Source organism: Miniopterus natalensis, chromosome 2 (assembly GCF_054644295.1).
Source record: "Miniopterus natalensis isolate mMinNat1 chromosome 2, mMinNat1.hap1, whole genome shotgun sequence".
NCBI classification, from domain to species: domain Eukaryota; kingdom Metazoa; phylum Chordata; class Mammalia; order Chiroptera; family Miniopteridae; genus Miniopterus; species Miniopterus natalensis.
In genome coordinates, this window is record NC_142082.1 from 7,426,738 (window position 1) to 7,442,341 (window position 15,604).

Below are 15,604 nucleotides of genomic sequence, written 5' to 3' on the forward strand. Positions count from 1 at the left end.
ACGTTTTTAACCATGTTTGCAAGCTTCACAGCAGAAACAAAACAAAATTTGATTCAGAGCTCTGAACCCGGTGTGCACCTGACCTGGGCAAGTCTTCTGTTCTGTAGAAACACCGGCAAACAGCTGCGTTCTAATCCCGTCACCTCCTGGGAGCTTCCTTTCCATGCAAGGGACCACTTGTTATTTAAAAAAAAAACCATCAAGGGACTTCGAAGGGTTAGTCTCCTTCACTAAGCGTAACTACTTCATCCAGGGTTAAAAGCCGGAGAGGGAGAGACAGTGAAAGGAATGAGTTCCGCTCACAGGATCGTGGCTCCTGGGATGGGCCCAGGCACCTGACACTCACCTCCAGTGTCAGAGATGCTTCTTCCTTGCTCCTCCCTCTTTAATTCTTCCTCTCCTCTACCCTCAAAACCAAGAGGAGATTTTGATTTGTTTGCTTGCTTATTTTAATTATTTTAACCACAACTGTCCAGTGCTTAGGACCCAGATTATTTTTCACCTGGGTTTTCAAATCGGACTCTGTCCTGTCCTTTCTCTTATCTCGCTGCTCTTTCCACGCTCCGCCAAGTCCCCTGGAGTTCCAGTTCCAGTGCTGCTGGGGGGGGGGGGGGATAGCATTGTCATTTGTGAAGGTAGAAACCTCTCTGGTCATTTTTCTCGCCACTCCTCTCTCTCTCTTTCTTGCCACCCACTCCTTTTTTCTGTTCTCTCTTCTTTCTCTCTGTTCCTTTTTCATAACGTAAAATCTACCTATCTCATTAGTTTCCCTTTGAATTCTACCGCTTCATTTTCTAACATTCATTCTTGACTTTCAAGGGGGTCCTTGCCATTGTGTGTGACACGTCTCATGATTTAATGAATATGAACCAGTTTCTTGATTAGCCAAAGGAAAAGGGGCTCATAGGTATGAACCACCCAGCTTTGCCCTCAGAAGGTGCTCTGTGCTCCACGGAGCACATGGTGAGTTGAGCCTGGATTGCATGTTGTTTTCTAGCAAACCCCAGATGCCTGAGCAGTTGGGGTCACACTCTCTAGTCTTTGAAAAGATCTTCCAACAGGAGAAGGCCATTGTCCTTGGCCTGACCAAGTTCCTGCTGAAGCAGTTAGAGGGAGGGGACCACCACTAGACTGGCACAACCAGTGAAGGATCAGATTCTGTGGGTATAGCTGGGCCACCTCCAGTGTGAGCCTGGGCTCCAAAGGGTCCAGAACAAGGCGAGGTTGAGATGGATTCGTCCTCAGCAGCGTCATTAGCACTTTGCCTTGTTCTTCCACTCAGCTGCCTGGCCAAGCTTTCTCCTTCAATTTCTCCCTCCAGTGCCAGAGGAGGTCTCCCATTCAGGAACAATGCATAAGTGCTGGGATGGATGCATGGACGGATGCATGGACGGATGCATGGACAGATGCATGCATGGATGGATGGTAGATTTCCTAAATCTTCATTGAGGAAATACCGGGAACAATTACCTTGTGAAGTGAACAAACAAAAGAAAGGGCACTAGCTTGCCCCTCAGTGTCAACAACGCTTGAGGCCACCCGTCCAGACTTCATGCCTCCTTGCAGTGTGCAGTGTCTGGTTTTGTTTGTTCAGGTGTTTGGATTTTTTATCTCTGGCTGCAGAGGTTGAGGACACAGTGTTCCGCTATTCCTGACACACTGTCATTAGTGGGCTATGCAAGGCCCTTCCCTTGGTTATTTATTAGTTTTTACTATGGGTTGTCTGTCCATGGGCAGCCTGCCACTGCATGGTGAGGAATTTATATTATTATTAGGAATATTATTACATGTTATATAGTAACATATATTACCATATTAGAAATATTATTTTTCCTGAGCTACCCAGACCTTATCGAACCCCCAGATGTAGGTTAACATTCTTAATGTGTGTAAAGAGTTCTTATACATCCTCACAGAACTAGAGATGAACAACCTCACACGAAATGGGGAAAGTAAGGAAATAAGCCATTCACAACAAAAGAAGTACAGACTGCCAAAAACTGTAAGAAAGTAATCACTCTTACTCTGAATGAAACCAATTTAAAATAAATGAGAAGCTATATTTACCTACTAAATTTTAAAAATTTAAAACTCAGTGTTGTAGAAAGTATAAAAAAATAGAGTTTACGTACTCTGTAATGAGAGGATTCATTTGATTCAATTATTATAGAAGGACACTTTGGAAAAAAATATATAACCTTTGAAGAGCACATGATAGATACAGACAGACACACACACACACATACACACACACACACACATTGGATATCCTTTGACCTAGCAACTAAACTTTCAGGAATGTGACCTACGATGGCCAACGAACTTGAGAACATACTTAATCTCACTAGATATCAGGGAAATGCAAATAAAACACAATGAGATGGCATTTTTAATCAGAGTGGCAACAATTCAAAGTTAGACCCTATAACGCATGGGTGAGGTTGTGGTGACACACATACCCTCACCTGAGCTCCGGGAGGAGTGTTATTGTACAACCACTTTCGTGGGCAATTTGACAGTATCTGTTAAAATAAAAAATGTGCCTCCTCTATGGTGTTACAATTCCACTTCTCTGAATCTCCCCAGAGAAACATTTGCACATGTGCACAAGGAGAAGAGCTAATGCATCATTGTTTGCCTTAGCAGAAAACTAAAAAGAGCTGCCCAAATACCAGTCAATAGGGAAAGAGCTCAATAAATAGTGCTTTGTCCTTAGTATGGAATTCTCACAGCAGTGAGAGGGATGCAGACCTTCATGTGCTGATATGGAAATGTCTTTAAGAAATGCTGCCAGTGCTAGCCTCTGTGCACCACTCCCAGCATCACAAATAGAAACTACCCAGCACTATATACTCTATTTAGATATGTGAAAATATATGTAAACACATTGAGAATAGAAAAGTATGCATTAGCCAATAATAGTATTTATCTTTATAGGAGTGACAGTGGCTAGATTAAAGCTGGTCATTAATGGGGACTTTAGTCACTTCTATAATGTTTTAAGTTTTTACCAAGAACAGGTGCTCATTTATTACATAGGCATTTAAAAAATATTTAAAAGAGTGATTGCAAAGATTTTGCTACACTAATACTTATCAAAGCATTATTTGGAGTAGTGGAAATTTGGAGGTAACTCGTCCAACAGCAGGGAATACACGATGGGTTACACACAGCCGTCAAAACATCACTCCTGCAGCCCAGTCAGCAGGAAAGAGGTAGGAAGAGGGGCATGGCCTAGAGCTGTCTTCAAGGACATTTCCTTCAAGGTGCACATGTCAGTTCTGTTTCCATTTCATTGGCCAGAACTCAGTTGTGACCACATCTACATGCAAGGCAACCTGAAAAATTTAGTCCCTGTTTGAGTGGCCATGTGTCCAGGTAAAAGTCTTGAGACAATATGGGGAAAATGAATACTGGGAGAGTCCTGGCCGTCTCTGCCACGGTCTACTTCAATGTGTCCTTTCCTTTCCCGTACTCATTAACTATTCACCCTTTAGTGCTCCAACTGAGTAGTTGAGGTGTCGTATGTGACGCAAACCCATGAGTGATGGGAGGTCAATAGGCTACATCCCAGTGAGGCAACGACTATACTTGACTGTCTCTTAAGATATAAATCTTCTTGGAAAATGGTAATAAGAATGGAAGTATAGTTTTGCCATACAAGGATTCAATAACAGGAAAATATTGAAATGCAAAGTTTGGAAGCAGCAGACTTGATTTCAATGGAAGCAGAATAAAAGAAGAACATTTGTGGTCATCATCTTCACCATGGCACTTTACAATTTTCAAAATCTTTTCCATATTTTGAATGAATATTATTATGCTTGATAATGAAAATAACCACCATTTGTAGAAAGCTGGATTAGTTTCCTATTGCGGCTGTGACAAATGACCATAAACTTAGTAGCTTAAAACAGCACACATTTATTATCTTACAGTTCTGGAGATCTGAGTGTCAGCAATAAGTTTCATGGGACTAAAATCAAGGTGCTGGCAGGGTTGGCTCTTTCTGGAGAATCTCGGGGACAATACATTTCTTGCCTCTTCCAGCTCTGGAAGCTGTCTGCATTCCTTGGCTTGTGGCCACATCACTTCAATCTCTGCTTCTGTGGTCACATCACTTTCTCCTGCTTCTCATCTGATTTCCTCTCTCTCTCGTGTATGACCCACCTGGGTCATTCAGGATAATCTCCCCGTTTTAAGATTCTTGACATAATCAAACCTGCAAAGTCCCTTTTGCCATAACAGGTAACATTCACAGGTCCCAGAGATTAGGACGTGGACATCTTTGGAGGGTCATTATTCAGCCCGCCACAAAAGGCAAATGTATTCCACATACAGTGCTCACTATTTCCTATATGCCACCTCAAATCCTCACAACATCCTGTAGCCTAAGTGTGATATTCAATATGAGTGTTAAATTCAGTTTGCAGATGAGCTATTACAGAACTAACAGGTGTCACACAATCTCTAAGGGCTGAAGACAGAATCCAACACCACAGCTGCCCAAGTAAAGGTCTTTCTCCCTTAATAACTATTAACATCCCCATTTTACAGATCATAACCCACTACCATTGAAAATAGCCCTAAACGGGTGCAGGAGGTATGACTGATTTCATGAATTCTCTCCTCCCCCACCATTTCCTCAATTCTTGCAATTAATCCAGAAATGTGGGCCACTATGAATCATCCATCTTCACTTCATGAGAAAAAGTGTCCCTAAAATGCTGAGAATGTAAACATAACTATAGACTATGGTGACACTTGAGACAGAAAATAACCTACAATGTTGAAGAAAGGGGACCTTTCTGAGGCACATTCTGGGATTTCCTTGGAAAGGGCACGGCTGTGTTTTTCTAAGTGTTTTGCAGTCATTCCTGTCTTACTGTCTCAAGGCCTCAAGGGACATAAGCACAGTCATTAGTTAACTACAGGAGCTAGACTCCCCTTTCTTCAGTCAACAATGCCAGAGGTTCTTTCTGCTTCCCCCTCGCAGCCATAGTAACCATTGTTGGGTAGTCCATGGTTGCCAGCTCCTCAACTAGGATGAGATTTTTAAAAAACCTGTGTCAATCCAGGACAAACAAGAAAAGGCTTTTTAACCCTATTGGGCTTCTTTGTAACTACGGTGTTTCAGAAGAAATGTATACATCCCAATTTGGCCCTTTTTACTCCTTTGGAAAGTATAATCCACACACAGATCTGCCTCTATTCTAAGACTAGCTGGAGAAATAAGGATTAGAGATATTACACATAAAATGCTGTTGGACCAGCAGCCATAAGTTACTTAATTCTCACAACTGCCTTAAAGCGGGTACTAATATGATTCCCATTTTACAGGTGAGAAAGTTGATGGTTAGAAAGTTGAGCCCTGTGTCAAAGCTGCGTATCAGCCCGAGTGGAAGTGGGATTTGATCCTGCCATAAATGACTCTAGGCTACAGTCTGTGATGTAAAGCAATCTTGCTAGTCTGCTTTGAGTATAGTTTACACATGTCCAGTATGTGTGCTTATTTCATTACCAACTAGCTTGCCAGTTCTAGAGATAAAACCAAGGATAGGTTCTTTGTCATTGAGTGAGCTTTTACCTAGACAATACAGACTTCCAAGAAACAAGTAAAACCAAGGCACACTTTCTCTAATGGAAAGAAAGGGAGGACTCCCTGCCAAAGATGGAAGTATGGGACTGCAATCACCGCTCCAGCTGGATGTGGCACACGTGTTCCAGCCAGTGTGACAGAGAGGCAGCCTGGGAAGTCCCCTAGGTGCTCAAGTCCTGCCCGCTCCCTCTAAGCTGGGTGGAATCCAGCTCTTATGAAGAGCTGCCAGGCATTTGGGACCTGCGATGACCTGGCATAAGTCACCTACCCATCCGTCAACAGTGAACAGCTGGAGTCCAATCACAGTCGACCGTTCCAATTCTGTGTCAACCGGCTTTGTGAATTAGGAGGCGATATGGCAACCAAAGGAGAACAGTCTTCTCCCAAAGATGTTTATTTGTCTGAGGGGCTCTGCGATGCTGGCCAAACAGCGTTCTAAAGGATCAGGAACACCAAAGTCAGCAACACTGACGATTGAAATAATGATCCACTGAACCAAGAAAAAGACAGTGTCAGAGAAATTGCATCTGCTCCCTTCCCCACAGGTGACCATTGGAATGCATTTAGTTACGCATTTTCATTTATGCCAATTTTTTAAAAATATTGTGGTTTTCTGCATGTATTTTTGACTTCCCTAAACCTGTCTTGCCCTTTTTCTCTCGCTGCTTTAGACCCTTCCACTCGGCGCTTTCTGAAGACCCACCCACGCTGCTCCCGGAACATGGGTCCTTGCTTCTAGGTGCTCCATCGGGCTGGGTACACCCACTTATTTGATCTATCGCTTTCCACATTTTGGGTTTCAAGGTACAATTGAAAGTAACTTGCCAGGTTAATGAATCCTATTTCCATTATTTGGAAAGAGATGAGGCGCCATGACAGGACGGGACAGGAGCCCCCAGGAAGAGACACGGAGGTCGAGGAGAGGTCGCCTGGGTGTTCCCGGCCCAGGCGCTCAGCCTCCTGTTTTCTCGCCTGCAGCAGAGTCGATAGCCCCGGCCCCACCTATTTCTCAGGGATGACATGAGCCTTAAGTGCAACAACAGGTGAGAAAAAGGTTTGAATAGTGTCCCTAACCACTTACTGGTGAATGAGCCTACACCAGGCCCTTCTCCAGGTGGCATCAGAACCCAGCCTGGTGACTGGAAAGGCAGGCGTGCCCATCCCCAGGCCAGAGAGGCGCGCGCTCCCAGGGGATGCAGTCGACTAAGTGTTACACCCCCTGCTGCGCCCAGTGGGCCCCAGCCCCACCTGCTGTCCCCTGGGGGCTCTGTGAGGAGGCGCATTTGTCCCTCAGGCCCTCCCTGCCTCTGATCTTCCCCACAATACCCCCCCCCCCCGTTATTTCTGTTCACCTGCGGACTCCCCAGCCCGCTGTCTGGGAACGCTGCCCTCCCCAGGGAATCAGGGGTGTCTACGATTATTAGATCGCCGCGCTTTGCTCTGTCTGCCTCCACGTCTCCTCGACAACAGCAGCAATAACAACAAACGCGCGGATTCTGTGTTTCAAACAGAACCTGCGGGGGCACAGCACAGGTGTGGACACGGCCTCCTGGCGCCTTCGTGCAGCGGGGTCTGGGGGCAGCCCCCCGGGCCCTCTGTGCTCGGGGCCCACAGGCTCCGGCCCCCTCCGCTCACAGTTTGTCCTGCCCGGCCCCGCGCCCGCCCTTGTCCCCTGGGTGCCGAGCCCCCCCCAGAGGACAGGAACTCCTCCGGCCTTTGCTGCCCGGGGGCACCTTTATGACTCAGTGTTATCGACGGGTTTGCAGGTCTGTCTTTCCTGCGAGACCGTGAACGCTGCCAACACCCGTGAGACAATCCACTTCTCCGTCTCAGCCACCCCGTTTGTGGCACTCTGCTGGGGCAGCCCTAGAAACAAATACGCGTGGCAATCGTGTCTTTCCTTCTGCGTTTGTCACCACTACATCTACAGGGCTTGGCAACAAGGACCTATTTACGGGAAGAAAAGTTGGAGACGTGGTCCTCGCGCGTGAAGATGTCGTGATGTGACAGGAGATCCGGGGAAGGAAGAGGGCATGCCAAAGTGAGTGTCCTGCCAGGCCAGAGACGCGGACCGTCGGGCTCAGTGCTGGGCAGCCATCCGGCATCTCTCAAAGCCTGGATCCTAAACTCTAAGTCACTCAGAGAAAGAGATAGAACAAAAGAGGGAAGGAGACCAACAGCAGGAGGGACCCCGGACTGCGTGTGGGCCTCTGAGAAACCTGGGGCACGGATAAGCTGGGCCTGACCTCGAGGGGTCTTTACGATCTGCTGAGTCCAGGAACCAATGAGTTCATTGCAATAGGGAGTGACATGCACGGTCAGGCCTGAGTTCTAGAAATTTCTCTCTGGCAAAGTGAGGGTGAATTAGAGCAGGGCATGACTCACCATCAGGATGCTCACAGCTCTTTGTGGACATTAGAAGTTAAGAATCTTTCTCAACCTCAGGGGTACGCAACACCCCCAAGCTGTTAAGGTCTTTTAATGGCAGTAATATCTCCTTGCCAGATGTGTTCTCCTATTTTTAAATACAGACAATCCCCACCCTCCTAGAATCTGCTGCTGATTCTTGGAAGTTGGGGTAAAACCACATGTTTTTCATCATTCCTCAAAACCACCAGCTCGCAGCACGTAGCTCTGAGACACTGGGGAAGAAGCTATAGGCACCAGGTCGCATTTCTGTCCCCATTAATTTTTCTCTGCACATTAAAGCAAGAGCATGCAAGGTTATTAGGGCCATTGGGGAGAGTCAGAGGGCAGACAGGGCCTTAAAGCAATGAGGTTGACAGACAGACCCTTCCCCAAAGGGGACCAGAGGCAGAGGAGGGGAGCCCAGATCTGAGGCCATTCCCTCTGCCCCACGGCACATATCCAGAGTCTGCTCAGAATAAAAACATCTATTCTGGTCCTGTCATCTTAGTCTCATTATTTTAATCACCTCTCGGAGGACAGGTGGCTGTCCTGAATGCTGTCCTCAGTAGGAAGCAAAGCAGGCTGGCAAGCTCATTCTGCACATCGCCTGGCTCTGTCAGCGGGCTTCCACCCCCTGCAACACTGTTCCAGCCTGGTCCCATGGAAGCCCCTTAGCTGGACGTGGTCTCCTAGCTGCAGGGGTTTCTGGTACTCACTGGCCCCTGCAGACCCCAAATGCCAGGGGTCTCATTTGCTGTCCGTTAGGTTGTGAGGGCCTGCTGTTAGTTCTCGCATCAGTGCAGTGAGCCTGCCAGGAGCACCCTCGATGGGCCATCCTCTGGGGCATTTCAGAGGCACCACAGGACAGCTGCAGAGCTGGGCTGCCCCCAGCGTGGTAGGACCTGACTCCATGGAATTCCCCTGCTGGTCCGGGTGGGTTCGGATGGGCTTTTCTTTCCCTTCCTCTTGCAGGCCTTTGACAGTGTTGTTACTGATGCAGTAGAAACCAAGTGTCCCATTTCATTCCGGCAGGGGTACCCTTCAGTCCTGGGAGGTTTGCGCCCCATACCCAGAGGGTCACCCAGTAGGAGCGAAGGCCAGCAGAGCACGGAGCACACATGTAGCCTGACCATCAGGCCCCAGGGATCTGTGTTGCTGCAGAAATTGTGGAAGTCTCACCCCTGCCCCCATAACAGGACATTTGGGAGAATTCAGTAGATCATGTATTCTGAACCCCAAGAGATTTAAGGGGAAGGGAGAGAGCCGGGCCCACCTCCTGAATCCTGGTTTCCCCTCTGAGGACCTGTCACTTCACCAGCATTCGCAGCAGGAACGTCCATCCATGTCACAGACACCAGGTGTGCCCAGGGGGCCCACGGCGTTAACATTCAGCCTAGAGCAAGACAGGCACCTCCGGGACAGAGCCCAGCTATGTGTCCTAGAGACATGTATGTGACGTCCCACCCTCAGTGTTCTGCTGGAAGCGTCAGTTCTGCCCACGCTGGGTGGGGGATCTCAGTCCTGAAGCGCTTTCCTCGGCTACTTCAGCCAAGTGCTGCAAAGCCTGGGCCCTGCTCCTCGAAGCTGGACTCTCCTGTGTGCAATAAGCTGGACTCACCCGAGTGGAAGGAAGAAGCGGGATTTGTGGGGTGCAGGGCTGAGTTCAAGCTCCTCTGCAGCTGCTGTTGTCCGCGGCCCACTTGCCTCACCTGTCAGCTTGCCCTGCCCTGCCCGTGTGAAGATCAAATGACGGGACAGCGCTGGAAACTCCGTTATGAAGTCGCACATACAGTTATCATTAACTAGCACGTACAATGCATGCAAGGTGTGTGAGGTGACTCACAGCGAGTGGAGCGTGCACATCCCCGAGGCACTCGTTCTGAGCCCCCGTGGCTGGCCATCGGGTCTGAGAAAAGCTCCCAGGACTAAAGGGCCGGTGTCCTAAGACGCCAAGAGAACAAGGCCGGTTGGCACATCGGTAACATCTGGTGGGAGGCCTTTCAGAGAATCCTGAATAAATACGGCAAAATTTAATCGACTTTTATTTCATTATTAATTACTAAATGACTACTTATGACAATAGTTATTAGAGATAGTTAATTAATTGTAATATTATCATTAATTATTTAATAATGGCTTGCAATATGCTTGTTCATTTATTAATTGTAATTATTGACTAACTAATAATGAACTCCACCATGTTTGTTAGTTAACGACTGCATAAATGATGAAGTGGGTTGTGGGAGGCCGTAGCAAAGGACAAACAAAATCAGAGGGAGGAGGCAAGGGAAGATAGCGGTCCGCGCCATCGGGCTTCCAGACACCGATGATAATGTAGGTCTCGGAACTAGAAGAGTTTCTCTTCTAGAACATGTTCTCTGCATAGGAGTTTTAAAACTCCCAGTCGTTCTACCCGATTTTTAAAGAATAAATCTTCATTTGTATAGATTTTTTATTTTTAAAAAAATATGGCCCCAAAAATGTAATCAGCTGGGAAAATTTTATCAGGTGAATGTTTTCTCGCCCCACAAAATCAAGGACATAGACAGTGTGCTTTCCCCAGGGTCCAGGGAAGAGCTGCAGCCCTGGGCACAAGGGAAATTAACTCGATCCCGAAAGTCAGAGTAAAGAGTGATCATTATGAGCGTCTCTGGCACTCAGAGCGATGCTCTCAGCTACCAGCCTCACCCGGATGCCTCCCTACCACACCCCCTTCAGCAGAAAGGACTGTGCATTCATCACCCGGCAAGAAGATGCCCACTCGGAAAGGAATGAAGTGCCGGCATTGCCACCTTGAAGACATTATGCTAAGTGAAAGCGGGTCACCAAAGCACAAAAATTGTATGATTCCATTTATATGCAGTACCTAGAGCAGGGAAATTCAGAGCCAGGACGTAGAGGTGACCAGGGCTGAGGGGGGGAATGGGGAGGTGTTGCTTGACTGGTACAGAGTTCCGTTTGAAAGGGTGAGAAAGCTTTGGAAATAGTGGTGATAGCTGCACAACATGACAAGTATAATTAATCCCACTGTAAGTAAATTTAAAAATGATTAAAGTGACAAATTTTGTTATGTATATTTATCACAATAAAAAATATAAAAAATAAAAATGAACTAAATGTTGGGATGCTTTGGGCCATAGAGTTCCCCAGGATTCTTTGGCTGCAAGGACAGACAAGACCGTGTTTCCAAGGCTTTTCCCTCACAGATCATGTGTAAACACCCTCTCCTAGCTGTGCATCCCCTCCCCAAACATTCTTGCTGAGCTTACAACTCTGTTTCTAGTCTTAGTCCCACTAAGAAAAGCCTCCAGAATCACAGAAACACATTCTGGGGAATGAGTTTGCTTGAAACTTTCATTTTTGGTTTTAATCGAAAATTTTAAAATAGCTTAAAAGCAACATTGCTATTAAAAATAGGCTAAAATATAGCTGCAACGTTAGGGAAACTTCATTACACATGGTATTGATGCCTGGCCCATGATCAATCCATTTTTATTTCCCTTCTCTCTTGTTTCAGAAAGTACAAATAAAATGGCTTTGCTTGAATATAAAAAACCTGACCTCTCCTCTCATCTTGCTCACTTGCTTGTATTGAATGGTTTTCCAAAACTTGCCAACAGATCTCTAACGATGGCTCACTCGCTAGGATGCTTAGAGAATGTGTTCTTTACAGCCACCCACGGCAGGTTTGCCTTTCAAGTTTCAGGAGGCAGAACATTCCTTAAAGATTTCCTTTGTAAATAAAGGCCTTTTAAATATCACCGATTACACATTTCACATAAAATGGGAAAGCTTTTGCCCAAGGTTAGTGTGCATGACTTGAACTTGACTCAAGGTCACCAATTAACCCACGCTGAGATGAACCTCAGTGTGATGAAAAGGAATGTGGAATTTGCAGTGAACAGGTGGTGATAGTTACTTTTATGTGTCAAATTGGTTGGGCCACAGTACCCAGATATTCGGCCAAACATTATTATGGATGCTTCTGTGAGGGTGTTTTTGACTGAGATTAACATTTAAATCAGTGGACTTTGAGTAAAGCAGATTGCTCTCCATAATGCGGGTGGGCCACATCCAATCAGTTGCAGGCCCAAATAGAACAGAGACTGACCTCCCCAAGCAGGCTAGAATTCTGCAGCAGATTGGCTCCAGACTCGAACGACAATATCCACTCCTTCCTGAGTCTCCAGTCTGTTGGCTCACCTTGCAGACTTTGGACTTGCAAGGCTCCATAATTGCATGAGCCACTTTTTTAAAGTAAATCTCTTTTTATATATACATATACATCCTTGTGTTTCTGTTTTTCTGGAGAACCATGACTAACGCACAGATCTAGGGACAAATTCTGAGTCCTCTGTTACATATCTGCAGAATGATTTCAGTAGCTAATTAACTTCTCTGAGCCTTAATTTCTTCATCTGGAAAATGGAGATATTTATACTACCTTGAAGGGTTCTGGGGAGAATGTACATAAAGCGCATGACATGATCCTAATTAAAGGTAGCTTTTCAGAGGGAGCACTACAAACATGAAGCTAAAGAAACCACTTCTCTCCTTTCAGTGCCTTTGCAAGACAGACAACAGTGGGGGAGGGGCGTGCCGATGCCCCAGAAGCAGCGCTGCAGGTTCATGCTCTCAGGTATGAAGAACACTGAACTACGCCACCCAACACCTCACACTTGCACACAAGGATTGTTTTGAGCTGACGGCAGTTAGCTCTCTGCCCTCCCCCTTTCCCTCTAAAAGCAGGACATAGATTTCCATTTGTACGGGGGTGTCCCTCTCCCTGCCAGGAAGAGAATCACCCCAGAGACAGCTCTTAGCACCTGAGATGACTCTTACCTGCGTAACAAGCCTTTCTGAACAGCCCTGTTTACTTCCCGGCGACTGAATTCTTCCCGGGTAGAAGGAAAATGTACAGTCATTAAAAATGTGGGAGAGCCTGCACCTAAGGCTTGGCGCGCTCCGAGCCAATGTCCCCAACCTCCAGCCTCAGACCTGCCTTTCTCTTCCTGAGTCGACGGTATATTTACCTAGAGAAGGCAAAGGCGAAGATATTTAGGAAGGTAACACGGGGGGTGACTTGGGTAGAACAGGTGGAAAAGTCCACTCAAGAGGGAAATGATCCATCATTATCGCTGGGTTATCACGTGTTTTATCCCTGCTAGGTGTTGAAATTAGAGGCATTGCATAAAAAGCGTGGGGCTTAAGGTCCGGGGAGCTTTCAGATGTTTTCGAATCCCAGCTGAGTTTCTTAGCAGCTACTGGGAGAGAGTCACATGTATTCTCTGAGCTCACTTTGCGCGTCTGTAAAATTCAGTTACGGTGCGTAATAAGAACACACCACGTGCCGGAGTCACTGAATACGTGGGCAGGTGGATGGCCTACAGTCATTGAGACAAAAACTGTTTACCAAGCCCAGGCTTATTAGATCCAAGACAAAGACAATGGAGTTGGCAGAATTATGTTTGGATGGGATGACAGCGCAATTGGAAAAAAGAGGATTTGGGGAAAGTTGAAAGAGCTGCAGAAATATCAAGAGCCTCCCGACTACGAGGGCTTGTTGAAGTATTTAAACCTCAAAGTACTTTTCCAAGCTCGCTCTTAGTAAAGGAAGGGGTCCTATTTCAGAGACTGAGAGAGAAAACCCACGCCTCTATGAACCAGAACCAATCCGATCTCCACAACACTCTGGGTGACCAGCTGGCCGAGGCCAAGCAGAGCACACGCTCCTGGTGCTGGTGACCCTGAGCTACCCCCTGACCTTAAGGTGGTGCTGGGTGACCGGCTGGCCGAGGCCAAGCAGCGTGCACGCTCCTGGTGCTGGCGATCCTGAGCTGCCACAACCCCCTGACCTTAACATGGTCCTGGGTGAACCCATGAGACAAGGCGCTTTGTCAGATTCAAGTTCAACTGTGTGGCCCTCAGAGAGTGTGTAACACTTTGCCATCCCTGCCAGGACCCAAGGCAGAGCCAGTTGTGTGCCCGCCTCTGTATGCACAGGCGCGGGATTCTCCAAACGCTGGTTTCCTAACGAGCACGAGGGGCCACGAGAGCTGAAGGATGTGTGTTCCCCTGTCACTCTCCCTGCACCGGTGCCGGTGTGAAGCGAGAGCAAAGAGGTGGCCTGCGGCCTGCGGCCTGCGTCCCGATTGGGCCATAAACACAAGCAATGCCACCTGTGTGCCCTGGTTTCCATCCCAGGGGAGAGCCTTGGAGAGGGAACTTCAAACTCGCTGGTGGACAGGGATTCCTCCATCCTCTCTAAATCCCTGCTTCAGCTTAGCTGCCCCAGCCTCAGCACTTGGGGGCTTTCTTAATTGAGTCATAAGGGTAACCTCTAGGCTGTCTCCAGAACTGAGAGGAAGTCCCCTTATATTAGCACTGGGTTGTTGTTTTTTAAGTACTTTAAAGAAGTGTCATCCATTTAACAAAAAATTTAATATACATCAAGTCCTTATGCTTATTGCTATTGATTTTTTAAAAAAACACACACCAAAACCACATAATATTAGGAACCTACCCTCAAGGATTTTACAAGTGCTTGGGGAATCATACATAAAAATAAAATAAGAGCTATACACAGAGGACACGAATATTATTGATTTTAAGATAAGATCAAGAGCACTGACATTTATTGAGCATCTACTATGTTCCAGGTACTAACATAGGTACTTTCACGTATCCCCTCCAATTAAACTTCTCTGGAAGGTGAAAGACACCATCTTCCCCTTGCCAAGGAAAGCTCTAGGCTCAGAATGGCTAAGGAACCAGATAGGGGGCTCCCCACCCAGAGTTTCTGGTTAAAAATCCAGGAACCTTTCTGCTACATCAAACCTAATAATAGATGTTCCAAGTTTTTATGAAAGAATGGCCACGGTAGTTTGCTGCATCCAGAAGCTCTCCTTGGCTTTCCGGAGTAGCTCCGCCCCCAGCAGGGTAGCATCAGGCCTTATAAGTACAATTATTCTGCATTCCGTTGGCAAAACTCCCAGACAGTCATCTCCCTCCCCCGTCCGCATCCCCTGGCCTTTCAAGAAGAGGTAGCTGCCTTCCTAAGAAAACTTTTTTTTTTTCCTTTGCCAAAGGCTCTTTCTGAGGCCAGTAACTCCTCTGTGGACTCATTTAACACAGGACAGTTTCGTGCTTATGTTGCTGTTGTTTTCACAGAGTGGCCCCAAAGCTTAACTTGAGGCCGAGAGTGAAAAAAAGTTAATGGCAGCTTCCTCACTATGACTTGTCATTGTCGTGGCCTGGAACTGTCAGCCTTCCTTGCTGTTCTGTGTGTCCACGGACACGTTGCACACGTACACATCCATGTGGCATTTATAAGTGTCTCATGGATAAGTTCACGTAGGCAGTGACTTGTCACCCTAAACGTCACTCAGATAACATCCAACACAGCTCATCTCGCAGTAACACTGCTGCTCTCGAAGGATCATCTTGTTAACATGAAGATTAGACAGGAAATACGGTGTTTAGAGTCTGGAATTTCAGGGAGACTAAGGGACTCCTCGTGGTCTTATTTCTTTCATTTGTGGGGTTGCCAAGAGGAATTTCACCGTACGCGTAGTTAATGACAATAAGTAAACACTC